Source organism: Phyllostomus hastatus, unplaced genomic scaffold (genome assembly GCF_019186645.2).
Source record: "Phyllostomus hastatus isolate PE091 unplaced genomic scaffold, TTU_PhHast_1.1 phas_scaffold_755, whole genome shotgun sequence".
Taxonomy (NCBI): Eukaryota; Metazoa; Chordata; class Mammalia; order Chiroptera; family Phyllostomidae; genus Phyllostomus; species Phyllostomus hastatus.
The window spans coordinates 10,915,683-10,922,045 of record NW_025334039.1 but is presented as its reverse complement, the minus strand read 5'-3'; the positions used below and the strand labels follow the sequence as shown (position 1 = coordinate 10,922,045).

Below are 6,363 nucleotides of genomic sequence, written 5' to 3'. Positions count from 1 at the left end.
AGCAGAATGAAATTTAATAAGTAGTTTGTCAGAAGGCCAATTACGCGTGCATTTCCTCGTTAGTATAGTGGTGAGTATCCCCGCCTGTCACGCGGGAGACCGGGGTTCGATTCCCCGACGGGGAGGCAACAAGGTTTTTTTTTTCTTTTTAAAAAATTCACTCGCAAGCGAAAATGTTCACAAATGTCACAAAAGCTATTGTGAAAGAAATAATCCAAGTTAACGTTTATGTCTTAAGATCTGTTTTGTTGCTGGTTTGCCATGTTGGCAGTCCAATAAAAAAAGTGAGTTCAGTTCTATCAGTTCATAAAAGGTTTTTTTGTTCGTTTTGTTTTGTGTAAGTGTTGATTATGTACATTTCCAGGCTCTGGAGATCGAAAACAAAATAAACCAACATTCCCATGTTAGAAGTGTAGGAAGATTATTTCAATATGCTGTAATGAGAGAGTCCTGTAGATATGAGTGCGCACTGGACACAAGGAGAATGCAGAGCTGGGACATCTAGCTCAGCTCCCGGGAAAGGTGAGGAAGGATTGATGGATGGCGCTCGCCTTTACCATGGGACCTCAGAGTTGAAACTGGAAAAACTGGAAGAGTACAAGTCTCCAAAGACTTTAAGCAGCTGGGTCTTTAATCCTGAGTGCCTGAATGGGGTGGTACCCACTGAAGAAATTTAAGCAGAGGAGTGACATAGTCAGATTTATGTTATCAAGAGAACACTGGTAGTATTCAGAGAATGGATATGAAAGTCAAAGTCAGGACAGTTAAGAAACCATTACAATAGTCGAAGAAGAAGATGCTGGGGGCCTACCAAAAGAAATTTCATACTGGTAGTAAGGATAGAAAGGAAGGAAGGATTGGAAGGTATACTTAGAAAAATGGATTCTCAGATTGAGAAGGAGCCTCAGATGATTCTCAGATTTTTTGGTGTCCATGGCTGAATTATAGAAAGAGGACATATTTAAGTAGGAAAGATCTAAGTTTCGTTTTGGACATATGAAGTTTGATAATATATGGGGGTCAAAGTGGAGATGTCTATGAGTCACTTGGTGTGCCTATGAGTCCATAGCTCTGGGGAGGTTTGGAGTTGACATGAAAACATCACATAATGTGGTGGCTGCAACTATGACAGTGGGTAAGCTCAGCCCAAGGAGAGTGTGTAAACAGCTGTGAAAAGAGATTGGAAGCTGGGAGAACACCAGCCTGTAATAAAAAGGGGCTGGAGGATTGGAGGAATCCTTTGACAATCAAATTACCTTCAATTTTATTTGTCAGTTATACCTCAATAAAGCTGAAATTTTTAAAGGTGGGGGGAGAGGGCAGAGGGAACTAGAGTATGAGGAACTTATGAAATAAACTAGAAGGAGCCAGCCAGCAATGACAAGTGCAGCCTGGAGGGTCATTAAAATAAGGAGTAAAAAGTCTTATTTGGATTTGGCAAAGGGTTGGAGGTGGGCAGGATGGTGGTTTTGTTGACTTTTGGGGTTTAGTGGAAGGTGTGTGCCAGCAGGCAGTGGGCTGAGCGACAAAGAAAAGAGGTGAAACGGAGCATTGCCAATCAATGGACGCTCTGCCAATCAATGTGGGAGGTGGAGATAAAAGAGGAATAGAGGGGAATGTGATGTCGAGAATGTGTTTTTTTCTTTTTCTTTCTTTTTTTTAAGGAGTGGAAACTTTAACACATTGGGATGCAGAAGTGAAACGGTTCCTAAAGAAGGGAAATAGAAGATTTTTAAAAAGCACGGGGGGGGGGGTAGCTGAGGAATTGAGCACTGGTGTGTCCCATAGCTCCTCCACGTTGTACCAAACTCATCGAGCAATTACATTGGGCTCCAGCAACAGACAAAGATGCTAGACACCTGGGTATAAGGAGGATATCATTATACCCAAATGTTGAGACAAAGAAAATAAAACAAAAGCACATCCAACTATGAAACCCAGCACCTTACATCTGTATACATCTTTATTTCATAGGGCCTAAATCATGACGTGATTGATATTTGTAAACAATTTGGAGGTCAAAAAGTGCTCTGGGTGCCACCAAATAGAGGGTGACAAATATGACCAATAGAATTGCTACCACTGATCCCCAAATATAGCGTACAACATTAGCAACTCACAAACAATGGGAGCGTTATTCATATGCGATGGTGGCTTGAGAACAATTTTTTAAAAATGAAGCTCTCCATTGTTTCTATAAAATGAGCGTGATACCAGAGTGTATGTACGAGAGGAGACTTTATCAAGGATGAAAACTGACTTATATAAAGCTTTATGAAAGGAAATAGTACATATATTTGCAGGGTGATATGAACAGGAAGTATTCCAGCTCTACAGCTCACTGGAAGAGTTACTTAATCCCTCTAGACCTCAGTCCCCTCGAGATAAATGAGAAGCCTGTGCCTCGTGGGGCTGTTGAAAGACTGAAATGAGATAATGTAGGTAAAATGCTCAGCACTAAACTTGGCAAAGGGTCAGCATCTGTCACATGTTAGCTAGTGTTATTTTGGTTGACTTTTATTTTGTTTGCTTTGATCATTTTTAATACTTATTTTTCTTCTGTGTTAGCAAGAGTTTTCAGGAAGACCTAGATAAAGAGCAACAGCCAGACCTGGGAAATGAGAAGCAGCAGGTCACACTGAACTGGGCCTCTAAAGAGAGTTTACAGCTTTAGCAATGATCCTGTGTTTTCGAAATCCATTTACATTTAGGAAATTCAGGAAGTTGCCGTTGATCCATTAACACTTTCCTTAAAAGGATATACAGATTTCGTTATTTTTTTCCCCTTACTTCATTCACCCAGACCTTGCCCCTCTTCAAGGGGTTTGCAAATACTTACTAAGTGCATTCTCCTCACTGCTGCTACCCAGAATAGAGCTGGGGAAGGCTCTGTCCTACCTGTTGGATAATTCACACTCTGGCACACAGCTATACCAATGACCTAAGACAGCATGATGTTAAGATGAAGGCCAAGGCCCAAGGAGAACTATAAATGAAGTTCTAGAGAGACAAATTCTAACCCTCAAGGGGAGGTCGGGAATAATAATGCAGCATTTGAGATGGGGCTTGGAGAATGAGCAGGTCTTAATAGGAAAAATGATAGGGGCTATAGAACTGAACACGGGAATGTGAGGTGGGCAGCTTTCTAAGGAAGACATAGTAGCAGAAATCCAGGCAAGGGGCCAGAAGCAGAGATGTGTTTGGGGAAAAACAGTTCTGGGGGTACAAATTAGTCTAATGCTTCACATACTCCATAATAATCTGCCTTTCTTCTTCTTTTAAAAGATTTTATTTATTTATTTTTAGAGAGAGGGGATGGGAGGGAAAAAGAGAGGGAGAGAAACATCAACATGTGGTTGCCTCTCACACGCCCTCTACTGGGGCCCTGGTCCACAAGCCAGGCATGTGCCCGGACTGGGAATCAAGCCCATGACCCTTTGGTTTACAGGCTGATACTCAATCCACTGAGCCACACTAGCCAGGCCTGCCTTTCTTCTTTCCACTCTAGGTTATATGCATCTGGTGTGGTTGAGACCATTAGTTGTCTCCCCAATATCTACATTTCTTTTTATACTTAGTAATGAAACTCTGGATGTTTAGCCAGACACAAGACCTCCTAGAAGACTACATTTCCCAGCCTTTTTGCAGGCATGGCCATGTGACTAAGTTCTGGCCAAGGTAAGTAGGACTGTCAATTATGACTTCTAGGAAGTGTCTTTAAAAGAGACTTTTTTTCACCCTTCCTCTATTCTGTTACCTGGAATGCAGAGTTGATGGCTGGTACTCTAGCTGCCATTCTGTATCTTGAGGTTGGACCCATGTGCTGAGGGCGGTGCAGCAGCAACATATGAGGGGCTATGAGCTGGGAGTAACCACATCTCTGATGATGTTGGGACTTCCCTGTAGACTGACTAGTGCTGGATTTCTTTTTCTCAAGAGAGAAATAAACTTCTGCATTGCTTAAGACCATGCTGTTGAGGGTTTTCTGTCATTCACAGGAAACTCAGTCTTCACTAAGACCCCTGGTCTCAGTGAAAGGGGTTTATCAGTGTGGACCCAGGTACTTACTTACCCTTGCCTATCCATCTGGCACCACTCTACTGGGGGACTGTTGCAGAAGTTCGAAAAAATGTTGTTTACCAGATAGGTCTTTCTTCCCTGCATGTTGCGTTTGTTGCTAGAGCAATCTTTCTAATTTAACCACATCACCACCCTGCTCAAATCCTTTAGGGTCTCACCAGTATCTGCAGTAGGTATTCTCTACTTTTATCAGAAGATGTGGCTGCCTGTGGGTGGTTTGGCCAAGAACGTGCACCAGCTGGGCCAGGAGAGGACGCCCAGGGTGTGAGAAACCGTGAGGAGGGACAGTCAGCAGACTGGGCCCCTGTCTGGAAAGACTGGAGGCAATGTAGGCAGAGAGTCTGACAGGATAAGGCCATAGATGACTTTTTATTCATGTGTAAAAGGAGGAAAAGACTACATATGTATATATGTATGTGTGTGTGTGTACATATATATATACACACACACACACACAATTTGCTCATATCTGTGTAAAACATTTCTGGAAAAATGGTCCAGAAACTCATGGTGTGGGTTACCCCTGGGGAAGAAAAGTAGGGTGGCTAAGAAACAGGTGAGAAGTCGATATTTCAACTGAGTGACCTGTCCAGCCTTTTGAGTTTTGACATATGTGAATATAATGACCTATTTCAAGAAGATGTGTTGATCGATATTTTTAAAAATAAAGGTTACCAGAACCAAAATCTGAAACCAAAACCAAAACCCGCCTAGCGTGACTTCCGTTGACATCAAGCTCCCCAGAACTGTGCACCCCCCACCCCCACCCCACTGAACTAACTCGTCCAATGAAGCTCAGCTCCTCTGCTTCCTGTTACTCTTCCTCGAGCTGGGAGCTCCCCACTCCCAGCCAGCCCCCTAGTGCTCCTTGGCAGGTGTCTCCTCTTCCCCCCAAGACTCTGCCTTCCTGCCCTGCAGTCTGGGCTCGAGTCTAGTGGAAGTTCTTTCCCTAACAGAATAAGATGTATGTGACACCCTTTCCTGTCTCCCAATGAGTGAGACATGATTTCAGCCACTTTTTTTTTTTCATTTAGCTCACAAAATGGTTGAGGCAACCCTGACCCATTTCTTTATTTTTTCTGTTAAATCTGTTTTGGCTTGTGCAAGAATTTTATGTTTTTATTTACATCTTTAGTCTATCCTTCATGTCAAGAAAAGGTTTGGATGGTTGGGCAGGCCAGAAATGAAAGAAGCACAAGTCAAAGTTCCTCCAGTTTTGTAAACTAGCATGACACCCCACCCCACCGGCCCCCTCCTCCCACTTCCTTTCCCTCTGTCCCCTCCGTGGTTGACAGCAGGGCCTCGCCAGGCTCAGCATCTCCTTCCACACAGGTCTGTCTTTTGTTTCTCTGCGTGTACCTTTGGGAGGGACCAGGCTGAACAAGATAGATTGTCCAACTGTTCTGGGTTGGATCCAGCCCAAGAAATCACCACCAGTCACATGACCTTCTCTCTTACCCACAGAGAGTGGCTACAGGACTAGCAGCTTCAGTGTCTCCTAAAAGCCCCATCAGAAATGCAGACAGATCTCATGCAACTGGATCAGAATCTGCATTTTAATAATACCCGCAGCGATCTGTGTGCTCAAAGGATACCTTGGGGATTGGTGGACATTCAGTGCAGGAGTTAATTAAGCATGTCAGGGCAACTTCTCCCAAGTTCACAACTCTGGAACCCCCACTCAGTTATCCCTTAATACCCTAACGTCCCTCCCAACCCTGCACCTGCCACCCTGTGTAATTGCCAGATTGCTGGTCAGTCTCCCCTACCAGCAGGAGGAGTCTTAAAATCCCAGACAGCATCTTTTCCCTCTCTGAGCATGTTGTATGAATGAACCGATGTGCAAATGAATGAATGAATGAGATTTCATATGAGGTTCCAGGCACCCTTTTACTCAGGGCTTTACTCAGTGTTGACTTGGGGGCAAAGAGAAAGCGACCTCCTGAAACCCAACTTGTCCTCCAGTGTCACCAGACCATGTGTTTGCTTGTGACAGAGAATGCTCTATCCCATCGTTGCTAATGGTAAATACCTTAACAACATTTTTACTGAAGCATACTATCCATTCGCAAACGTGCACACATCATAAGCGTGGGGCTCGCTGAACTCTGCAAAGTGAACACGCAATTGTAACAGAGTGAAGTGCTCGGCTTCCCTGACCCCGTCCTGTTCAAACCTGCCCTGTTCCCGTGGTCCTCGGGAGAATAACCCCCGCCTCTGCGTTGCAGCTTGGGTTTTCCAGAAACCGCTCCTCCCCAGTTTCCTTTCCCAGGCCATCAAAGA

At 44.1% G+C, this 6,363-nt stretch overlaps 1 non-coding gene across 1 annotated transcript; it reads left to right on the top strand.

Annotated features, from left to right (window-relative positions):
* Nucleotides 1–53: 53 nt before the first annotated feature.
* TRNAD-GUC lies at nt 54–125 on the top strand. Its single transcript has one exon. It is a non-coding gene; the product is annotated as a tRNA-Asp (tRNA).
* Nucleotides 126–6,363: the final 6,238 nt, after the last annotated feature.